Source organism: Amblyomma mixtum, chromosome 4, assembly GCF_055824585.1.
Source record: "Amblyomma mixtum isolate Tamu chromosome 4, ASM5582458v1, whole genome shotgun sequence".
Classification (NCBI taxonomy): Eukaryota; Metazoa; Arthropoda; class Arachnida; order Ixodida; family Ixodidae; genus Amblyomma; species Amblyomma mixtum.
Window position 1 is genome coordinate 23,779,851 of NC_143015.1, and position 24,246 is coordinate 23,804,096.

The following is a 24,246-nucleotide window of genomic DNA, read 5'->3' on the forward strand; positions in this document are numbered from 1 at the left end:
CCATCGTTTTACGATTTTCCTTACCAGTGCAAAGCCGACGTTTTAGTGTGGCCCGGAAATGCGGAAGGTTCGGAGGATCGCGGAAAAGAGGTAGAATGCGTAGCTGTAGAGCAGACCTGCCAGTGCGGCACAGAGGAAGGTAGTCCGTACGTGGCAGATATAACTGCTGCTTAATAGTGGGAAATGTCCCGCATTCGCCAACTGAGGAAACCTCTCCACCTTCGGGATTAAAAAGTGTATCTAAAGATAAACGGTGAACTTGTAGATAGTACCGCAAATTTCGACGTGCTGTTTAAAGAAATATGAAGAGAAAAAAAAAGCCGAGATTGGGGGCAACAGCCACCCCAAATTTTCAAAAGGGATGCTGCTATCTGCCATCCATCCAACCTCATTGCACTACTTGACAAGATGGAGGAATTAAGTTGGTGTGGCGGCTCAGTGGCCTTGGCGTTCAGTTGCTTATGCTAAGATCGCAGCCACATTTTGATGGAGGTTAAATGCTAAAACGCTCGTGTGCTGTGGGTTGTCAGCACGTGCTGAAGACTACCAGGGTGGGGGCCCCCATAGCCCATGTGTTGTTTCAGATCGGTACACGCCATAGCTGGCAAGTTGCTATTATTCCTGAGAAGAGCTACCATTACTCTCAAGGACGAACTGAAAAGGAAAATCGGCCATGGTCTTCAAATCGTGGAATCATTCGTCGCAGGTACTAAGTGATATAGTTACTCCCATTTTACCTAGTTCTGTCTTAGAGCGCGTCACCCTCTAGTTACGCTGGTTAGCTCTCTTGGAAGAGGTGGCTGTTCCTAGCATGGCGGAGGGGTCCTGGGTACAAGACCGCACGTTTTGCCTAACTTGCGATGATAAGATGTCTGGGCCGGGATGGGTTGATGGGATGAATGTACTGCGATTCCATTCTATATATTGCCACGTATCATTGTAGTGTTTGTTCTTGCACGCTCAAGGCTGCAGGGAAGGGCTGTTATCATTTTTGTTGGTGACGCGAGAAGCGACCAGTCTAATCTCGATTGATCGCAGCCATGAAAGGCTGCATCTAGGCTTTTCCAGATTACTGTACATGATCTTGCCCTGCTATCTGGAAGTTTCCTTGCCGGATTTAAATTGAGCGATGCCGCGAGCGGCGGACATTCGTAGTTCGACGACCGACGAGCACGCTTGTTGCTGCCCGAGCTCGTCCAGACCCAGCGAAGTTTTTTTTCGGCGCTGGCTTCCTGAGAAGTTTCATCGACAAGTCCAGGCGGGCCCCGGATCCACTGCGACCCGGAGGTTCCGCAACCAGCCTCCCCCGCCCAGGCGCCGTGCCTTTGCCGGTGCTCGGGCAAACTGCGTGAAATTCGTGCAAGCAGCAGCCCAGCCGGCCACCCGTGACGTCATGGGAGGCCCGGGACCTGCTGCCCCTCCCGTGTTCCGTGCGCCGCCCCCAAAGGCGCACTGTTTTTCATTTACAGTTACTTCCGACGCGACAGCTGACGACATCGTCGACGGCATCGAGTTGGTTGTCGGCCCGAAAGGGCTAGAGAGCCTCCAGCACCATGGAGGCATGAAGTTCTGCGTCGCCATGGCCTCGGCTGGGGCGGCGGAGAAGATGCTCGTGGAAGGCGCCTTCAACGTGAACGGCACTTCCGTCCCAGTAGCCTGCGTGGGTCCTACCGTGGTCCACGTGACGGCTTTTCGTGTGCCGCTGTTCGTGGAAGACGCGGCGCTCGCCGCGGCACTGAGCTCCTACGGCAAGGTGCTTGACATCACCCATCCCGTCCTCAAGGGCCGTCGTCACGTCGGCAACGGGACGCGCGTGGTCCGGATCGAGATGAAGCAGGCGGTGCCGAACTTCTTGACCGTCCAGGGCCACCGCGTCATGTTTGACTACCGAGGCGTCCGGAAGGTGTGTTCCCGCTGCGGGCAGGACGGCCACATCGGCGCGGCGTGTCGAACGCCGCGGTGCGCTCGCTGCGAGGTGTTCGGCCACGACACGGCCGGATGCGGAGCGGCTTGCAGGCGCTGCGGTGGAAGCCACGCCACAGCGGACTGCCTGCGACCACGGTCCTATGCGGCGGCCGCCGCCTCGAGAAAGGACCCGAGCAAGGACAACGTGGTCGCAGAAACGCGGAGCACACCAACTGTCCGGACGCCTGTTGCCGACACGGACCCTACGACCAGCAGCCCGAGGGAGCCCGAGCCCACCCCCGCGACGGAGGTGCCCGTGAAGGAGCAGCTCGAGGGGACGCCTTCAAACGAGGTGGAGCCGTTCGGTGCTGTTTTCGCGAAACCCTTGCCGCCGCTACCCCGCACAGCTTCCTTCAACACCAAGAGCAGCAGCGGCGATGAGTCGAGCGTGGCGTCGGGCGACCTGGTGTACGTACCGGACAAAGTCACGCCGCTTCGCCTGACAGGCGACTTGACGTGCGGCCAGGTGTCAGGAACGACGACTCCTGGAGGTGCGGACGACGCGCGCTTCCCGTCACCAGCCAGCCACACCCTCCCATCGGCGACCCTGGCGTCGGCATCGGCTTCAGCTGCGAGCGTCGCCAAGACCACGCAGCGACCGGTGAGCGAGGCCACAAGCGCCGACGGCCCCGAAAACATGGACTTTTCCCGACCAGACTTCAAACGTGCCCACCCCCAATCATCGGAATCCGAAGGGACTGTTAACGAACGTTCTAGCAAAAAAGTGCCGCGCTCGCCAAGCGCCGCCCATGGCAGCGCTCTTTAGGTTGTATGCTATGCCGTCGGTGCTCTTGGCAGTCATGGCGGTTGTGCATCTCCTCTCCCTGAATGTTCGGGGATTTCAATCCGTAGACAGACAGAGAGAGGTGATGCACTTTGCCAGGGCTAGGGGCGTTGACATCCTGTTTTTACAGGAATGCAACTTCCGTACTTCACTTGATGTGCTGAATTTCACCACCCGGTTTCCTGTTTTTGCTTATTTTTCGTTGACTGATTTTCATATGTGCGGTGTTGGTGTCGTTTTTGTAAACCCCTGCCTGCGCGCGGGTGCTCATTGCACTTTCGGGCTGGACGGCCGCACTCTAGCGGTCGACTTCACACTAAACCAGCGGCGGGTACGTGCGTTGGTTGTATATGCGCCAGCACGGCGGACTAGTAGTTCTGATTTTTTTGAGCGCCTCGACTCATTCCTCCTTGATCCCTACCCCACTTTTATCGTCGGTGACTTCAATTGTGTACTTAACATCGACCGTGACGTCCGCGGACAGGGTCACGGTCGCCGTTATTGCGGTGCCCCCGCGCTCCGCGATCTCGTGACTCAGTTCCGCTTGCCTGACGCGTGGGTGCAGCTTCACGGGGATGCCTTTGGAGCGACGTTTGAGAGAGCACAGTCAGCGAGTCGGATAGACAAATTCTATTTTCCACCAGAGCTCGCTTCTTTTGTCGTTAGCTGCGAAGTTCTCGCGTTCCCTGCAGGCACGCCGGTTATTTCCGATCACCACCCCTTGTCAGTCAGGCTCGACTTTGGTGAGGACACCCCACGTACTGTTACGTGGCGCATGGACACGAGCCTACTGGCGGACCCGGAAAGAGTGGCGTCGCTGCGTACGGCGTTGGCAGCATCGTGCAAGAGCTTCGTTGCGACTGATTCATGGGACACACTCAAGGCTCGTTGGCAGGCAACTCTGGTGGCGGCCGGTCAAGACCGCAGACGCCGGGTAACTCATGCACTGAATGACACCCTCAAGCGCATCCGTATAGTGCAAAGGGGAGCACCCTTAACCTTTGCCATGAGCGATTACCTGAGTCTACTTAAAGCACGTTACCACGTGTTGCTCTGCCAGTCATCACGGGCAGCTAGTCGTGCACACCAGCTCGGGCGGCCGATGTCAGACCCGGCTGTGCTATGACACGTACGCGCAGGCACGGCAGAGGAATTCGCTCCCGCTACTGTGCCTTTCGTGACACTCCCAGAGGGCACCCAAAGCAAAACCACGGCCGATATCTGCACGATCTTCGCAAGCCACTTTTCGAACCTGTTCTCTACGGACAGTTGGCTACATCTTCAAGACGGTTATGACGGGCTTCTACAAAGTTTTTTTGGAAGCTTGCCACGAGTAGCTGAAGAGTTGCATGAAAACCTTTGCGCACCAGCCACAAGCCAAGAGCTGCACGCCATCCTGCAGAGTATGAATGCAGCCTCTGCCCCCGGTCCAGACGGCATTCCAACAAGTTTTATTCAAACTTTTTTTACGAGATCCAAGGAGCGCTCCTGAAGATGGTCAACGGCTTCCTCGCGGATGGGTTACGTCCAAACTCTTTCCGCGAATGTCGCATCATACTCATTCCGAAAGCGGGCGGTGACCCCTCCGACCCGCAAGCATGGCGGCCCATAAGCCTCTTAAACGCAGATTACAAAATAGTCACATCTTTACTTAACACAAGAATGCGGACGATCCTACCTCACCTAATCCACCGGGCTCAAACCAGCAGCGTCCCTGACCGCTCTGTGTTTGATGCATTGGCACTCACTAGAGACCTGTTCACATTTGCCAGAAGGACGGGCTTCAGCGGGTGCTTTGTTTCACTAGACCAGGCGAAAGTATTCGATCGGGTGGAACACTCGTATCTGTTCGGAGTCCTTGAAGCCTTCGGATTCCCTCCGCAAATTGTCAGCAGGCTGCGCTTACTTTACGCAGACCTGAATGCTCGCCTCTCCGTAAACGGCCACCAGAGCGCTCCCTTCTCAGTCACCAGGGGCATAAGGCAAGGATGCCCTCTCTCCCCAACATTCTTCGTGTTGTGCCTGGATCCACTCATCCGGCGCATTAACGACAGTCCATCCATACGCGGCTTTCCTCTGCCTGGCCAGGGCCAAATCAAGGTATCGGCCTACGCCGATGACGTGTCGCTTTTCCTCAAGGACGAGGATAGCTACGCCGCTTTTTCGCGGCTGTTTCTCGAGTACAGCGAGATATCTGGGGCCCTATTGAACAGGCGAAAAAGCAAGGCACTAAGGTTTGGCACCTTTACACCGAACCTTGCGGGCGATGTGGAGTGGGTGCAGGGAGTGAAAGTCCTGGGAGTAGTATTCCTCGCCAGCGGAGAAGTAGCCCGCGAAACCTGGACTAACCTCCGCACGAACGCTGAGAAACGCCTCTCGGTGGCGTCAACTTTCCGCCTTTCAATGGCAGAGCGCTGCTATATAGTTAAGTCTACAATCCTAGCCGCATGTTTTTTTGTCGCCCGCGTCGCAAACCCACCGCGCACGTTTGCTCGCAGGCTAACCTCCGCCTGTGGCTCTTTCGTTTGGGCGGGCAAAACAGAACTTGTGTCACGAATGTTCATGCGCCTTCCATCGTACATGGGTGGGTTTGGTATACCTTGTATCCGCACGATGTGCAATGTGCTCGCCTTGCGAGGAGTACGAGATCTTGTACGCAACCCAGACTATCCCGGGAGAACACTCCTCACATACTTTCTGGGTACAGCGCGTAACGTGTTTTTTTCACAAAACGTGGTTGGCCCTACAGCCGAGCAGCCGCCGGCATTTTTCGTTAACGTGCGTCGCACACTGACGTCGTTGACTGCCAGCGTGCCCGATCTGGATGTTGATGAAACCCCGCCCTCCAGGATGTGTGAAGCACTAACGGTCGCTGCGCTGACCCGCGAACAACTCCAGAAAACGAGACGGGCACGCTGGCGCCAACTGACCTCAGCTGCGCTTCCTGCAGATGTCAGGGACTTCGGCTGGCTGCGAGGCTGGCGGGTCCTGCCCACAAGAGACCGCCTTGCGGCGTGGGGCGTGGCGCCCTCCGCCCGATGCCCGCAGTGCGGTCTGCTTGAAACTTTGCAGCACGCAATGTTTGAGTGTGTAGTTGCGCGCACCTTTTGGACATTAGTGTCACGCATGTTTTTAACCCGCCTGGAAGCGCGCACTAGTTCTCCTGAAGTGTTTCAAAATATGCTCTTGTGTGTCGGCATGTTCGTTTTGTGGCGGCAGCGTGGAGTGGCATCCTTAAATGGGCGTCCGCAAAGAACTATGTTCCCAATGTTGCAGCGCCTGCGCACGCGCCTCTTTGAACAAGCATGCGTGGACGCTCTGTCAATGAGCGAGGCTGAGTTCTTGCGCAAATGGTCGACATACTTTATCGTCCTGCGCGGCGGTCGAGTATCGGCATTTTTACTGCATTACTGACGTGCTCAGTGCTGCGTCACTGCGCATGTGCTTGACTCCTCAGAGCATTAAGTTCATCTGTTTTGTTTTGTATTTTCTATGTTAAAACAGAAAAAATAAACTTCTCTTTCTACGCCGCCGCCGAGTGATTCAGTTCTTTTGCGGGCGCAAGTCAGCCCAAATAAAGAGCTTCGTTTCCAAGACTGGTTGGTGTCTTCCTGACCGCTGGACTGCCGTCACTACAACGTGACATCTGGTGGAGGTGCTGGGTAGCCTTCCATGTTCATGACACCCCCTACAAGTCGTGACGCCAGCCCTCTGAGTCATCCACCAGAGGACCTGAGTTCAGTCCACCGCGCTAGCCGACGTCTGCTAGGGGACGCACCTGAGTTCGGGACTCTGCCGGACCCTACCCGGAAGCGAAAGCCAGTATCAACGTGCACCATGACCTTGCCCCAGACGACGACTCCAATAATTCTTCACCAGCCGAGGGTGTCACCAACCTTCGACGCTTCGCCTGGCGCCGAACCCGAAGAATGGCTGGAACAGTTCGACCGTGTGGCTCTTTTTAACAACTGGGACAACGCCATGAAAAGTAGGTACGTCTTCTTCGCTTTGGAGGGACCAGCAAAAATATGGTTTGAGAATGAGGAAGCTAGCCTTACGGATTGGGAAACCTTCAAGGAGCAGCTTCTCAAGACTTTCACAAACGTCGTGCGCAAGGAGAGAGCCCAGCAGCTGCTACAGTCTCGCATACAACATCCAAACGAGACCGTTGAAATGTACACTGAGGAGATGAAGCGTCTCTTCCGGCGTGCCGACGCAAACATGAAGGAAGAAGAAAAAGTAAAGCTGCGCACGCGAGGAGTTAAAGAGCAACTCTTTGCCGGCCTCGTCCGCAACCCACCGAAAACTGTCGCGGAATTTAACTGTCGCGGAATTTGTAGAAGAGGCATCCACGATGGAAAAAACTCTTGATGCACGAGCCCGCCAGTATGACCGCCAGCAGCGCGTCTTCTCAGCAAGCTGCTTGGACACCGCTAACAATGACCTGCGGGAGGTTATACGTCAAGTGGTGTGAGAGGACCTCCGACGATTGCTGCCAACGGGAACGCAGCCGCAACTTTCATCGCTCACTGACGTCATCCGGGACGAGGTTCAACAGGCCTTGGGTGTGACGCCGACACCCACGCAGCCTCTGCAGCCCCCAGCCATGCCTTACGCCGCAGCTGTGCGCCGTCCTGCACCTCGACGGCGGGACGCAAGCCCCTATCGCCCTCAGCCAGCTGCGTTGGACCGCCGCCCACCCGCCCCAACCGCCCGTCCTACGAGCGACGTGCGCAGCCGAGGAAATGCGACGAGTGGAGAACTCCTGTCCACCGCCGCCCACTATGCTTCCACTGTGGCGAAGCTGGTCACATTCTCCGGTACTGCCCATACAGCAGAATGGGCATCCGAGGGTTTTCTTACGACGCCCTACGACCCCGACCCGGCGAGCGACCAGCCGAAATGGAGGACGTTTTGCGTCCGGAAGAATACTAATCGCCCAGCCGCCCATCACGCTCCCCGTCGCCATCGTCACCGCGTATGTACCTTCTAGCCGAGGCTACGCAGTGCGTGGACGCTCCCCCAGCCCCCGAAGGTTAAACTGAATAAAGCAGCCTCTGGAGGTGAGGTTGCTTCTGAGCGCAAGAACTAAGATCATCCATCGACGAAAACACAAGACTATGCCTCAACTACGACGACGGCCCCTACGATGTCGGCCCCTACGACGACGGCCCCTACGACGACGACCCCTACGACGACGACCCCTACCACGCCGACGACCGCTACGACGACGACGACAACCACGACAACACCGACGATGACGGCACTGCCAGACTTGAAGCTTTTACCGCTGGCTTTACACCTTATTACGAACGCTAAAGGAACCGAAAATCGCATTCTCCATGTTTATTTTCATTTTAAAGCATCGAGACGATGCTTCTTTGGAAGTGGGGTAATGCCACGTATCATTGTAGTGTTTGTTCGTTCACGCTCAAGGCTGCAGGAAAGGGCTGTTATCATTTTTGTTCGTGACGCGAGAAGCGACCAGTCTAATCTCGATTGATAGCAGCCATGAAAGGCTGCATCTAGGCTTTTCCAAATTACTGTAGATGATCTTGTCCTGCTATCTGGAAGTTACCTTGCCGGCTTTAAATTAAGCGATGCCGCGAGCGGCGGACATTCGTAGTTCAACGACCTACGAGCACGGTTGTTGCTTACGCAGCCGCCGAGTGATTCAGTTCTTTTGCGGGCGCAAGTCAGCCCAAATAAAGAGCTTCGTTTCCAAGACTGGTTGGTGTCTTCCTGACCGCTGGACTGCCGTCACTACAACGTGACAATATGTACACCCTTCGTCCTTTCCTCAAGCGGTGTGAAGCTGCCTGCTGTCGCCGACATCGGCGAACGATAAGAGCATTTGAGGGATTTGCCATTAAGTTTTGCGAGCCCTTTACGTTGCGGTCGCTTGGCTCCGTGCGCTGGGATAGGATGTTTACGGCAACTGTTACGACCTGTCGCAAAACGTCTTCCATCTTGAACAAGTGACGGCTCCCTGTGCTGTTCCATACAAAAACGTGTTGATCTTGGGCCGGCAGTGCAGCGGAAAGAGGGGAAGGGAGAGAGAGAGAGAAAAAAAGTCCCCTGGTACTTTTATTTCAGTGGGCTTAATTTCTGGCTATGTTGTCTGTGAGTGACACCATTTATTCATGCACACCCAAAGAACAAAACAAAAGTGAAAACGGAAGTTTTTGCTGTTGTAATTAACTGTGAACTACTCTAAAGCACGGATTGAGTAAGTGCGCTGTGCCCTACCAGCTGTGTATCATACTGCCACATTTGCCTCACATTATTTGCCAGGAGGCGCCAGTCACTGCACTTAAAGGTGCAATAAAGGACGTTCTGGAAAGCTGCGATATAGGTGTTATTTTATTTTTAGGTTTCCATGAATGAATAGTTTAGGTCGCAGGCATCACAGGCGCAAATTAAGCCCAGAGAAACAAAAATACCCGAGGACTCTTTGCTTTCGCGAGACTCCTCTGGAAGAAGTGCACACCTCTCTACATTCCTTGTGGTGCGTGGGTGATCACGATTGCCTTCTTTCGTAGGTCCCGTGTCTGCCCCACTTCCCAGTTCTGCAGTATCGCAACACCCATGGATCTACACTTTTGTTGCGATTTGTGGGACACCATCGCATTATGTTATAAGTGTTCAGTTCGGGAGCAATTGGCAGAACAATGTGTAGTAATACACAACGCATGCTCTCCATGTTCATCGTGACGGCTCAATCCCCCGTTTTGAGCCCATTGAAAAAATTAAAAGGAGATGAAAGCAGCAAACTAGGAATGAGGACCTCCATGTGCAATCTTTCCTAAGGCCAACAATAACAACACCTTTATCTGCGGGTAAGTGTCAATCTCAAAGGGCAAAAGACGGGAACAAGAACATTGGTTCGTAATCTAAACTCCACTGACAAAGCGTCCATAAAACAGCATCTGCACTGATTAAATGATGAAATAACTTTATTTGCACCCGTCAAGGAATCAGAGGGCGAAAAAGATGGGTCTTGACCGCCGTCATCTTCCTCCCCTTTCAGGAGGCTGGGATCCCTTGGGATTCAGCGGTGTCCAGGGCCAGACGGATGACTTCTTTTTGTTCTTCTTCTTTCTGCCTGGCCATTAAAGCCTCCCAGGACTCTCTATTCCTGTCTGGTTCGTTGTGGCTAGGGCATGTCCACACCATGTGGATCATGTCTGCTATCTCATTACACTGTTTACACCTCGGGTCCTGGATCGCCGGATGCCATCTGCTTAGTGCGAGTGGGTTCGGAAAAACTCCCGCCTGTAACTTTCTCCATATGACCTCTTCCTTTTTGCTGAGGCCCTTGGATCCTCGATGTAGTGTCTGTCTTCCTAATCTGTAATGGCTAAGAATATCTTGCTACGGGTTCAGCTCCTCGTCCCTCTGAAGGGGCTCTCTGCTCGACGAGACCGCATTGGGGTCCCGGTGTGTGAGTCCTCGGGCCAATGCATGCGCTGTCTCGTTTCCCCGGAGGCCCTCGTGGGCCGGAGTCCAGACAAGGTTAATTAGTTCTGCCGGTGTCGGGCCGGCAGTCAGAAGTTTGACTGCTTTGACAGATAACCTGCCTGCGTTGCAGTTACGGATTGCCGATTTGGAATCTGTTATAATCACCCTGACATTCCGTTGAGTTAAAGCCAGCGCAATGGCTACCTCCTCAGCCGCTGTTGCATCTCTGTATTGGGTGCTGCAGCACGAGACTCGGTCTCCGCCCTCCCTGGTCGCTAGGGCTACGGAACCCGTTCTGCCTTCACATTCCGCCGTGTCCGTGTAACCCACGTCCTCTCTATTGGCTAATTTTTTCTGCAGAGCTTTCGCTCTGTCCTTTCGCCTACCCTCATGGTGTATCGGATGCATTTTCCTTGGGAGTGGTAGGATTCTGATTTTGTTCCTTACGTCTGTTTTGATATTCTCCGTGTGTTTGAGCCGCGCTCGAGGTTCGAAGCCTAGCTTTTCTAGCATTTTTAGCCCCGAATGGCTGCGTAGGAGTCGTTGTCGCGCTACTCTGGTAGCCTCAATGAGCTCGTCTAGTGTGTTTGAAATCCCCATGTTCAGAATTTTCTGGGTGAATGTGTACGGGGAGAGTCCCAGGGCGGTTTTGACGCCTTTCCTAATTAGGATTTCACTCTTGTTTTTCTCTGCTTTGGCTAGCCGTAGGTATGCTGCCACGTATGTCATTCTGCTGATTACAAATGATTGAACCAGTCTTAAGAGGTTCGTCTCCTTCATTCCCGCGTGTTTATTTGCTATTCTTTTGAGTAGCCTACACGTCTGGCCTACACTCGATTCGAGTTTTCGTATCGTTTCGGTGTTCTTACCGTTTGTCTGTATCCTAAGACCCAGTACTCTAATCAACTCCACTGAGGGTATTTTGTCCCCTTTTACCGTTAGCGTTATCCCATGTTCATGGGGCTTTCTTTGTCACTTTTGTGGGCCGAAGAATAGCGCTTCCGATTTCTCGGGAGAACATTTGAGTCCTACTAGTTTAGGTACGACTCAATTTCCTCGATCGCTCTTTGGAGGGTACCTTCGATGTGCGCGTCACTGCCTCTGGTAACCCAGAGGGTGAGGTCGTCCGCGTATATTGTGTGGTTGAGTCCTTCTATACACGCCAATTTCTCTGGCAAGCCAATCATTGCAATGTTGAAGAGTGTTGGTGACAGGACCGATTCTTGGGGAGTACCTTTGTTGCCTAGCCTTATGCCTTTCTCTTCCTTCCCTCCTAGGCTGATAGTAACTGTTCTGTTTGAAAGAAAGTCCTTTACGTAGTTGTATACCTTTCCCCCTACATTTAGAGTTTCTAAGCGTTCTAGTATGGCTGCGTGGTCAACGTTGTCAAAAGCTTCGGCCACGTCTAGGCCGACTATTACTCTGGTATCAGCTGTTTCGTGGTCTAGCACTTGTTCTTTAAGTTGAAGCATAATATCGCATGCAGAAAGATGTGTCCTGAATCTGATCATCGTGTCGGGGTAAAGTTTTTGTTCTTCTAGGAATCTGTTTAGCCTCGTTTGAATAACGTGCTCCATGAGCTTACCTAGACATGAGGTAAGCGAAATGGGCCTCAGGGTTTCGAGACTTAGTTTCGTACCTGGTTTTGGAATCAGGACCAGGTTGGCCTCTTTCCACGCAGGTGGGATTCGACCCTTGTCCCAATATTCCTGCATGTATGCTGTTAGGTTTCTAATTGATGCATCATCCAAATTCTTCAGCATGCGATTGCTGATTCTGTCTGGACCTGCGGCCGTTTTAGTTCTGAGTATGTTCAACTCCGCCCTAACCTCTCCGATGGTGATGGGCCCATCTAGAAGAGTATTAAATGATTATCCCCGCAGGATTGCCTGGGTTATTCAGGCGTAACACGAAACAGCCTAGAACCTTTCGGCCAATGTTTACAGAGGAAAGAAAGGAAATGGGTATGTAAATTGGGCGGTACCTTGACTACAGATGCTGAACATCGGAACGCACTCATATATAAAGACACTGTGCGCCCCTGTCTACTACCAGATACATGTAGAGTCATTAGAAGGCTGTCCTGTACATGGGAGGCAGCGGGTTCAATTTCCCCGGTGCCGGTGGCGAAATGCTACCCAGGTTGGCCTGCCCTAGACGGGCAGTCGCATATGCCCGTCTTCCTTCGCGCGGGGGATCTTTGGCAAAGTAACAAAGTGTGAAGCAACGGCTGGTGGCAGAGTGTAGCAACTCATTGAGTGGGCTGCTCTGACCATAAGGCGTGGGTGGAGTGAACCTGGCTAGCATCCAATGCCATCTTTTTTTTTCTTGCTGCAGATACAGATGCTAATAATGATGATGATTATCGATTATGGTTATGTTATAATTGCCAATTATGGTTATGTTAAACCTAAGCTGCAATTGCTGCTGGTAATGTGACTAGGTGTTCCCTTTAAGTGTGCACAGCACTGTCAGTCGGTCACCTCCTTCCTCTCTATCCTCCCTCACCAAAGCGGCAAGGCACACTGCAGAAAGATTAATATGTGAGACATTATGCCAAATCTGATTTTATTGAGCCCTGAAATATAAATAGGCGTTTCTTCTAAGCATAGACAGTACTGTACAGTCGTCAACAATATGACAGGCAATAAACTTTGATTATTGATTATTCCATAGTTATACGTAAGAAGCAGAGCTATTTTGCGTGTTTTTGAAATAGTTTCCATCTTGGCGTGCAATAGCCAGAATATAAAATTTAATGAAGAAATAACCAAACAATTAGCAATTTCGTGCAAAAAAATTGTTCTCTCTCATATTGCTCATGACTGTACACCGCTTATCCCCCTTTCCTCCCACCAAGCCTAGACTGCAGGTGTCCGTATTAAACTTGACCTGCAACCAGCGCTATACTATACTAAGAACGCTTTCCCATTAAGTGTGCATGGCACTGTACACTCTGTACTCGTTTTGCCCACATTCCGCTCGCCTCTCTGGAAACCAGCGCCGCGCGCCCACCGTCACGCAAACCAATCCCAGACTCTCAACGGGCATGTCGCGGCCTGCAGCGTGAATCATCCCGAGTCGTCGGCGCGGACCCTTCCTACTCTCCGCCCTCTCCGTAGGCTCGAACTCCTACGACGCTTCGCCGGCCGCCCTTTACAGTCTGCAAGCCTTCAACAGCCAAGCCCTCCCAACCATTCGTCTAATTTGAACGGTGGCCAGTGCCGTGACCTGATTGGAGGGTTTCAACGGCTCGCTGCTGGAACGGACACCGGCGGCTATAAAAACGGAGCCGCGCTGCGCCCGAGTAGCAGACGGGCAGCAGAAGAGCCATCACGACGGAGCTACGCTCGACGACGGGCGCCGCCATTCTTCTTTGTGCTAGCCCGTGGTGCTCTTGTCCCGTGTATCTGTCGTGTAAAAGCCTTTGTACATATTGTACATAAACGACCTTTGACTCACCGTCACCTCGACAGTTTCTTGGCTCGGAAGCCCAGTCCCAACAGTGGTGGCAGCGGTTGGCTGCCGAGTCCCAACAATGGATAGCAGCCGCGGGATCGACCGACGTCAGCTACCTCGGCGCGGTGAGCGCCTGATGTTTCCCCTCAATTCGCCAGACTCCTCTAGCACACGTGATTGTTGTTTAGAGTAGGGCTGTCTGTTGCACTGGAGAGAGCTTTGCTGTTTCGAGCCAAGCCGGAGTGCATTGAAACGAAAGCTGGTGCAGAGGGAGTAAACAAGGCCGTTTTGAAAAGAGTTACTCTCGCGTGTCATGCTAGTAGCTCTATAGTAGTGAACGGCAGGGGAATTCTAAGAAAAAGGCAAGCTACAAGAGGCGATTGTGCGCGATGGAGAACTTCAAAGTGAAGGAACTCATCAAAATTTGTCTAGAGTTGGGCATTGAATTGGGCCCCGCGAAACAAAAGCAAGCATTTCTTGAGTCATGTGGGCAGAGGAAGTAACGGCTGAGGAATCCAATGAGGCCTGGGATGACATCAAAAACGTCGTGAGCTCGAGGAGGCCAAAAGACGCTTTGAGCGCAAAGAGGGAGTAAAACAGAAGCAGCTTGAGCGCGAAGAGGCGGAAAAACAGAAGCAGCTTGAGCGCGACGAGGCAGAAAAACAGAGGCAGCTTCAGATAAAACGGCGTGCTCGCGAGAGGAAGCTGATGAACCTTGAGCTTTAAGCGAATCAGATCGGTTTCGAGAGATATAAAACATTGTCCGTTCTGCATGAGACCAACGGTCAGCAGCCAAGAGACAGGCCGCGGCCCTCCGTGATCGCCAAAGATATGGCGAAATATTTGGCGGAGTTCGAACCCGTCTGCGTGAGAAAGCGCGTTGAGCGGAATCATTGGGCACAGAAGTTCGTAGCCCTGCTTTCCAGCGAGGTGTATGACGTTGTCAAGCGCCTGTTAGACGGCGGCTTGGCGGACTAGGATGAGCTGAAAAGATTCTTACTGGCGAGATATAACGTGTCACCGCGGGACCTTCGCCAAAGGTACCTGCGACAGAATAGCACCCCATCGTTTTACGATTTTCCTTACCAGTGCAAAGCCGACGTTTTAGAGTGGCCCGGAAATGCGGAAGGTTCGGAGGATCGCGAAAAAGAGGTAGAATGCGTAGCTGTAGAGCAGACCTTCCAGTGCGGCACAGAGGAAGGTAGTACGTACGTGGCAGATGTAACTGCTGCTGTAACAGTGCGAAATGTTTCGCATTCGCCAACTGAGGAAACCTCTCTACCTTCGGGATTAAAAAGTGTATCTAAAGATAAACGGTGAACTTGTAGATAGTACCGCAAAGTTCGACGTGCTGTTTAAAGAAATATGAAGAGAAAAAAAAGCCGAGATTGGTGGCAACAGCCACCCCAAATTTTCAAAAGGGATGCTCCTATCTTCCATCCATCCAACCTCATTGCACTACTTGACAAGATGGAGGAATTAAGTTGGTGTGGCGGCTCAGTGGCCTTGGCGTTCAGTTGCTTATGCTAAGATCGCAGCCACATTTTGATGGAGGTTAAATGCTAAAACGCGCGTGCGCTGTGGGTTGTCAGCACGTGCTGAAGACTACCAGGGTGGGGGCCCCCATAGCCCATGTGTTGTTTCAGATCGGTACACGCCACAGCTGGCAAGTTGCTATTATTCCTGAGAAGAGCTACCATTACTCTCAAGGACGAACTGAAAAGGAAAATCGGCCATGGTCTTCAAATTGTGGAATCATTCGTCGCAGGTACTAAGTGATAAAGTTACTTCCATTTTACCTAGTTCTGTCTTAGAGCGCGTCACCCTCTAGTTACCCTGGTTAGCTCTCTTGGCAGAGGTGGCTGTTCCTAGCATGGCGGAGGGGTCCTGGGAACAAGACCGAACGTTTTGCCTAACTTGCGATGATAAGATGTCTAGGCCGGGATGGGTTGATGGGATGAATGTACTGCGATTCCATTCTATATATTGCCACGTATCATTGTTGTGTTTGTTCTTGCACGCTCAAGGCTGCAGGAAAGGGCTGTTATCATTTTTGTTCGTGACGCGAGAAGCGACCAGTCTAATCTCGATTGATCGCAGCCATGAAAGGCTGCATCTAGGCTTTTCCAGATTACTGTAGATGATCTTGCCCTGCTATCTGGAAGTTTCCTTGCCGGATTTAAATTGAGCGATGCCGCGAGCGGCGGACATTCGTAGTTCGACGACCGACGAGCACGCTTGTTGCTTACGCCGCCGCCGAGTGATTCAGTTCTTTTGCGGGCGCAAGGCAGCCCAAATAAAGAGCTTCGTTTCCAAGACTGGTTGGTGTCTTCCTGACCGCTGGACTGCCGTCACTACAACGTCACATCTGGTAGAGGTGCTGGGTAGCCTTCCATGTTCATGACACCCCCTACAAGTCGTGACGCCAGCCCTCTGAGTCATCCACCAGAGGACCTGAGTTCAGTCCACCGCGCTAGCCGACGTCTGCTAGGGGACGCACCTGAGTTCGGGACTCTGCCGGACCCTACCCGGAAGCGAAAGCCAGTAGCAACGTGCACCATGAGCTTGCCCCAGACGACGACTCCAATAATTCTTCACCAGCCGAGGGTGTCACCAACCTTCGACGCTTCGCCTGGCGCCAAACCCGAAGAATGGCTGGTACAGTTCGACAGTGTGGCTCTTTTTAACAACTGGGACGACGCCATGAAAAGTAGGTACATCTTCTTCGCTTTGGAGGGACCAGCAAAAATATGGTTTGAGAATGAGGAAGCTAGCCTTACGGATTGGGAAACCTTCAAGGAGCAGCTTCTCAAGACTTTCACAAACGTCGTGCGCAAGGAGAGAGCCCAGCAGCTGCTACAGTCTCGCATACAACATCCAAACGAGATCGTTGCAATGTACACTGAGGAGATGAAGCGTCTCTTCCGGCGTGCCGACGCAAACATGAAAGAAGGAGAAAAAGTAAAGCTGCGCATGCGAGGAGTTAAAGAGCAACTCTTTGCCGGCCTCGTCCGCAACCCACCGAAACCTGTCGCGCAATTTAACTGTCGCGGAATTTGTAGAAGAGGCATCCACGATGGAAAAAACTCTTGATGCACGAGCCCGCCAGTATGACCGCCAGCAGCGCGTCTTCTCAGCAAGCTGCCTGGACACCGCTAACAACAATGACCTGCGGGAGGTTATACGTCAAGTGGTGTGAGAGGAGCTCCGACGATTGCTGCCAACGGGAACGCAGCCGCAACTTTCATCGCTCACTGACGTCATCCGGGACGAGGTTAAACAGGCCTTGGGTGTGACGCCGACAGCCACGCAGCCTCTGCAGCCGCCAGCCATGACTTACGCCGCACCTGTGCGCCGTCCTGCACATCGATGGCGGGACGCAAGCCCCTATCGCCCTCAGCCAGCTGCGTTGGACCGCCGCCCACCCGCCCGTCCTACGAGCGACGCGCGCAGCCGAGGAAATGCGACGAGTGGAGAACTCCTGTCCACCGCCGCCCACTATGCGATGTGGGGATACACATGAATCCCCTGCCCCATTGTAACGGCCGCGCGTAATTATCACGCGATGCTATGCGCGCGCCGTTCGGGTGGTTTTGCGAGGTAGGGCACTCTCGCCACCCCCGCTTCCTTTCGCTCCCCGCCGCGGAGACTTTCCCTCTTTCTCCTCTTACAACGGAGAGACCTCCTCTCCACAGCCCGGGATGAGACGCGTTTCTCCCGAGGCTCGCTCGTCTTCTGGCGGGAGCCGTGCACACGCACGGATCGGAGATCTGCCACGGAGACCGCTGCCCTTATCGCCCGGCCACCGTGTGTGACTTGACCGCCGCGGGCCGTGAGCGAGGAACCACGCGAGGTGAGCGGAACCTTCTTCCCCCACATTTTTGCGTGCGTTCTGACCTTTGTGTTTTCCACCCCCGTACGCGAGCGGAACACTCGCCCTCGTTACGGCGGTTGTATTGTTGCTGCTGCATTGTATTGCTCGGGAGCAAGAAACGCTCCTCCGAGTAGCATACTCGTGTTTGTCCCCTCTGGCCCGAACCCGCCGTGGTTGCGACTCACCGCACCGCGGGTTGGGGGTCACAGCTCTGACTGCTAGGGCTGGCACGCTGGTGCTAGAGAGCGACAACTGCTTCTAGCCCTTTGAGCGTTATTACAAGAATAGACCCCCATATTCTTGGCGCCCAACGTGGGGCCAGAGGTGTGACAAACCGAGTGTCTGTGTGAGCGACTGCCGACACACAGACTAGCCATGGCGGCGAGCGGGATTGACATCCAGTCCCTGCTGTGGTTGTCCAATACGGCTTCTCAGCAGCAACATCCTGGTCACGGCACTCACTTGGCTGAGACGCCTAGGCGAGCCGTCCGGACGCCTAGCGCGATGGGCGCTACTCCTCCAGCGTTACGACTTTACCGTGCGCTACAGGAGGGGCAAGAACAACGTGGTGGCGGACGCACTTTCGCGCGCGCCCGTTGACGGCTTGGGAAGTAACAACACTGCCCAATCCGCCGCGCCCGACAGCCAGAGCAGCGCGACTGCCGCGCAGCTCACACAACGCCCCGAGGGAAGGGACACCCCGCCTTCCCAGGGCGAAAGCGTAAACCACTTTGAAGGCATCAGTTCAGTGGTGAGCGTTTTCAGCAGAAGGGAGCTATTGGAGGCACAGCGGGAGGATCCATTTTGTCGAAAAGTGTTCGACGGGCTCAGGGAGCCGGGCGGCGCGGCCGCGGCGCACATGGAGGCAACTGGTATTGTTGTCCGTGCGGGGCGCTCGAACACAGCTGGTAATGCTGTGAGCGCGATGGATTCCTATCTGCTCGACTCCGATGGCATCCTGCTGAGATATATCCCCTCCGAGAAGGATACACACGAGTCCTTCAAGGTGGTGATTCCACGCACGCTGAGAGGAGCACTTTTACGCTACTTTCATGACACGTGCATCGCTGGGCATGCGAGTGGCCCTAAGACTTACCTCAAGTTGTGCCGCCTCGCTACCTGGCCTGGCATGAAGCGGGATGCGATACGCTACGCCCGCTCGTGCGACGTGTGCCAAAGGGTCAAGCCACGTGGTGGACGCCCACCTGGGCTCATGCAGCCGATCAATAGCCAGGGTCCTTGGCAAATTGCGGCTTGTGACGTCATGGGACCTTACCCCAGGACTCCGAGGGGAAACCAATATCTGCTCGTTGTCACAGACCATTTCAGCAAATGGGTGGAACTGTTCCCACTTCGAAAGCTGACGGCACGCGTAATCATGGGGAAGCTGATCGAGGTGTTCACACGATTCGGCTACCCCGGGCAGTTGATAACGGACAATGCATCGTACTTCACTGCCAAACTTTTCGTGGACTCCTGTGCGGCCCTTGGCATTAAGCACAGGAGAACAACCACGTACCACGCCCAGGCGAATCCCACGGAACGCGTGAACCGCAACATCAAGCACATGCTCGTTGCATTTGCGGAGACGCACATCGACTGGGACACCTGTCTCCCCGAGATTGGGTTTGCTCTCAGGTCGACCGTGAACCGCTCGACTGGGTACACACCTGCCGCTCTCAACCTTGGCAGGGAGCTGCCGAACCCGTTAGAACTTACTCTACAGGTTCGCAGCAACACCCCGATTGCTTGGTCGGCACGCGCTGACTATGCGACCGGGCTGCGCGCGAGGATGACGGAGGCTTTGGACAAAGCACGCCGGAATCTAAGCACTGCTCGGGCCCAGCAGAAAGCGCAGTATGACCGCTCTCACCGGGAAGTTCACTACAAACCGGGTGACCTGGTGTTGAGGCGCAGTCACGTTCTGAGCGATGCCAGTAAGCGGTTTTCTGCTTCTCTGGCGCCGAAATGGACGGGACCATATGTAGTTCGGGAGAAACTTTCCTCTCTCGTCTACAGGCTGGCGGACTTGACGCTAAGACCGACCGGCGGGCCAGTGCATGTCTGTGATCTCAAACCCTACTTTGACAGAGGGAACGAGTGGCCTGTGGAGAACACCCTCCCCCGCCAGCAGGCAGCCGCACCGAGACGCAAGGCTCGACAACAGAGCCCGGCGCCTCGTTACAACTTGCGCCCACGGCAGAAACAACTCTGACCAACGCGCAGGGAGTAATTTCTCCTGCTTAATATGGACGGAACACCCCTTCCATATTTCGCACCACGGCTTCCGGAGCAAGCACACGCTTTCTCGTCGGAAAAGACCGAGCGGGGTTAGACTAGCTCAAAAAAAAAAAAAAAATGTGTAAATTGGTAATGTAACTAAAAAGAAAAGACAGCCTTGCAGCCGCAGGCCAGCCTTCACAGCGTGCCCGGAGGAGAGCCAGCGGACGCCGCAACGACCGTTGCAGCTTCGAACACCGAGAGCCAGGCCGTTTGGAAGGCGGCCGCATTCCGGAGCCAAGAGCCCGCTGTCGCCACCAAGTTGCGCAGAAGAAGAACAGCTTCCGGTCGGCCACGGGACGAGCGAGCGGGGATTCGGGGAAACCGGGGCCTGTGTCTACCATGGCGAAAACTGCTGCAGAGATGCCGCCTTGGAGTCCCCCTGTCCCCGCGGCAGCGGCTTCGCCCGCAAGAGAAGCTTGGTGCCCCGCTGGGCCCGCCTCGCAAGGCCTCTGCGGCAGAGGGAAAATGGGTCGGCGCGCCTTTGTCACCCCCCCAACGAGAGGAAAAGAGGGCGAGCCAAGAGCAAGCGGTTCATCCAGCTGAGTGGGGGCCGGTCGTACGCTACGACACGGTGCGTAATTGCCCTGAGCCTGCCTGCCGCCCGCGCGTCCCGGCAAAGCTGCCCGGCCGACTCACGGGACCTGCGGTCATCGACCCCCTTCAACCCTGGGCTCCACGGTCGTCCATGGCGGTCGTCTACACTGCCTTCCTGCCCGGGCGTCCACGGCTTTCGACGAGAGCACTGCTGGCTGTGAGCTGAATCTTTTCTTTATTGGCTTTTAAAGTTAAACGGTGTTTCGCCGGCCCCACTCGGTATAACCTTTTGTGTGAACGCGGTCACTTCTCGGCCGTAGGGCAGTTTTAAGGAGGGGGGGATGTGGGGATACACATGAATCCCCTGCCCCATTGTAACGGCCGCGCGTAATTATCACGCGATGCTATGCGCGCGCCGTTCGGGAGGTTTTGCGAGGGAGGGCACTCTCGCCACCCCCGCTTCCTTTCGCTCCCCGCCGCGGAGACTTTCCCTCTTTCTCCTCTTACAACGGAGAGACCTCCTCTCCACAGCCCGGGATGAGACGCGTTTCTCCCGAGGCTCGCTCGTCTTCTGGCGGGAGCCGTGCACACGCACGGATCGGAGATCTGCCACGGAGACCGCTGCCCTTATCGCCCGGCCACCGTGTGTGACTTGACCGCCGCGGGCCGTGAGCGAGGAACCACGCGAGGTGAGCGGAACCTTCTTCCCCCACATTTTTGCGTGCGTTCTGCCCTTTGTGTTTTCCACCCCCGTACGCGAGCGGAACACTCGCCCTCGTTACGGCGGTTGTATTGTTGCTGCTGCATTGTATTGCTCGGGAGCAAGAAACGCTCCTCCGAGTAGCATAATCGTGTTTGTCCCCTCTGGCCCGAACCCGCCGTGGTTGCGACTCACCGCACCGCGGGTTGGGGGTAACAGCTCTGACTGCTAGGGCTGGCACGCTGGTGCTAGAGAGCGACAACTGCTTCTAGCCCTTTGAGCGTTATTACAAGAATAGACCCCCATAGCTTCCACTGTGGCGAAGCTGGTCACATTCTCCGGTACTGCCCATACAGCAGAATGGGCATCCGAGGGCTTTCTTACGACGCCCTACGACCCCGACCCAGCGGGCGACCAGCCGAAATGGAGGACTTTTTGCGTCGGGAAGAATACTCATCGCCCAGCCGCCCATCACGCTCCCCGTCGCCATCGTCACCGCGCTATGTACCTTCTAGCCGAGGCTACGCAGTGCGTGGACGCTCCCCCAGCCCCCGAAGGTTAAACTGAATAAAGCAGGCTCTGGAGGTGAGGTTGCTTCTGAGCGCAAGAACTAAGATCATCCATCGACATGCCTCAACTACGACGACGGCCCCTACGATGACGGCCCCTACGACGATGGCCCCTACGACGACGACCCCTACGACGACGACGACCCCTACGACGACGACGACAACCACGACAACACCGACGACGACGGCAGGGCCAGACTTGAAGCTTTTACCGCTGCCCTTACACCTTATTACGAACGCTAAAGGACTCGAAGTTCGCATTCTCCATGTTTATTTTCATTTTAAAGCATCGAGACGATGCTTCTTTGGAAGTGGGGTAATGCCACGTATCATTGTAGTGTTTGTTCGTTCACGCTCAAGGCTGCAGGAAAGGGCTGTTATCATTTTTGTTCGTGACGCGAGAAGCGACCAGTCTAATCTCGATTGATCGCAGCCATGAAAGGCTGCATCTAGGCTTTTCCAGATTACTGTAGATGATCTTGTCCTGCTACCTGGAAGTTTCCTTGCCGGCTTTAAATTAAGCGATGCCGCGAGCGGCGGACATTCGTAGTTCAACGACCTACGAGCACGGTTGTTGCTTACGCCGCCGCCGAGTGATTCAGTTCTTTTGCGGGCGCAAGTCAGCCCAAATAAAGAGCTTCGTTTAAAAGACTGGTTGGTGTCTTCCTGACCGCTGGACTGCCGTCACTACAACGTGACAATATGTACACCCTTCGTCCTTTCCTCAAGCGGTGAGAAGCTCCCTGCTGTCGCCGACATCGGCGAACGATAAGAGCATTTGAGGGATTTGCCATTAAGTTTTGCGAGCCCTTTACGTTGCGGTCGCTTGGCTCCGTGCGCTGGGATAGGATGTTTACGGCAACTGTTACGACCTGTCGCAAAACGTCTTCCATCTTGAACAAGTGACGGCTCCCTGTGCTGTTCCATACAAAAACGTACTGATCTTGGGCCGGCAATGCCGCGGAAAAAGGGGAAGGGAGAGAGAGAGAGCAAAAAAGTCCCCCGGTAGTTTTATTTCAGTGGGCTTAATTTGTGGCTATGTTGTCTGTGACTGACACCATTCATTCATGCATACCCAAAGAACAAAACAAAAGTGAAAACGGAAGTTTTCGCTCTTGTAATTAACTGTGAACTACTCTAAAGCACGGATTGAGTAAGTGCGCTGTGCCCTACCAGCTGTGTATCATACTGCCACATTTGCCTCACATTATTTGCCAGGAGGCGCCAGTCACTGCACTTAAAGGTGCAATAAAGGACGTTCTGGAAAGCTACCATATAGGTGTTATTTTCTTTTTAGGTTTCCATGAATGAATAGTTTAGGTCGCAGGCAACACAGGCGCAAATTAAGCCCACAGAAATAAAAATACCCGAGGACTCTTTGCTTTCGCGAGACTCCTCTGGAAAAAGTGCACGCTTCTCTCCATTCCTTGTGGTGCGTGGGTGATCACGATTGCCTTCTTTCGTAGGTCCCGTGTCTGCCCCACTTCCCAGTTCTGCAGTATCGCAACACCCATGGATCTACACTTTTTCTTGCGATTTGTGGGACACCATCGCATTATGTTATAAGTGTTCAGTTCGGGAGCAATTGGCAGAACAATGTGTAGTAATACACAACGCATGCTCTCCATGTTCATCGTGACGGCTCAATCCCCCGTTTTGAGCCCATTGAAAAAATTAAAAGGAGATGAAAGCAGCAAACTAGGAATGAGGACCTCCATGTGCAATCTTTCCTAAAGCCAACAATAACAACACCTTTATCTGGCGGTAAGTGTCAATCTCAAAGGGCAAAAGGCGGGAACAAGAACGTTGGTTCGTAATCTAAGCTCCACTGACAAAGCGTCCATAAAACAGCATCTGCACTGATTAAATGATGAAATAACTTTATTTGCACCCGTCAAGGAATCAGAGGGCGAAAAAGACGGGTCTTGACCGCCGTCATCTTCCTCCCCTTTCAGGAGGCTCGGATCCCTTGGGATTCAGCGGTGACCAGGGCCAGTCGGATGACTTCTTTTTGTTCTTCTTCTTTCTGCCTGGCCATTAAAGCCTCCCAGGACTCTATATTCCTGTCTGGTTCGTTGTGGCTAGGGCATGTCCACACCATGTGGATCATGTCTGCTATCTCATTACACTGTTTACACCTCGGGTCCTGGATCGCCGGATGCCATCTGCTTAGTGCGAGTGGGTTCGGAAAAACTCCCGCCTGTAACTTTCTCCATATGACCTCTTCCTTTTTGCTGAGGCCTTTGGATCCTCGATGCAGTGTCTGTCTTCCTAATCTGTAATGGCTAAGAATATCTTGGTACGGGTTCAGCTCCTCGTCCCTCTGAAGGGGCTCTCTGCTCGACGAGACCGCATTGGGGTCCCGGTGTGTGAGTCCTCGGGCCAATGCATGCGCTCTCTCGTTTCCCCGGAGGCCCTCGTGGGCCGGAGTCCAGACAAGGTTAATTAGTTCTGCCGGTGTCGGGCCGGCAGTCAGAATTTTGACTGCTTCGACAGATAACCTGCCTGCGTTGTAGTTGCGGACTGCCGATTTGGAATCTGTTATAATCACCCTGACATTCTGTTGAGTTAAAGCCAGCGCAATGGCTACCTCCTCAGCCACTGTTGCATCTCTCTA

At 54.0% G+C, this 24,246-nt stretch overlaps 1 pseudogene; it reads left to right on the forward strand.

The window, feature by feature from the left end:
- Positions 1-24,246, forward strand: part of LOC149345892 (uncharacterized) — a 99,085-nt pseudogene that overhangs the window by 12,342 nt on the left and 62,497 nt on the right.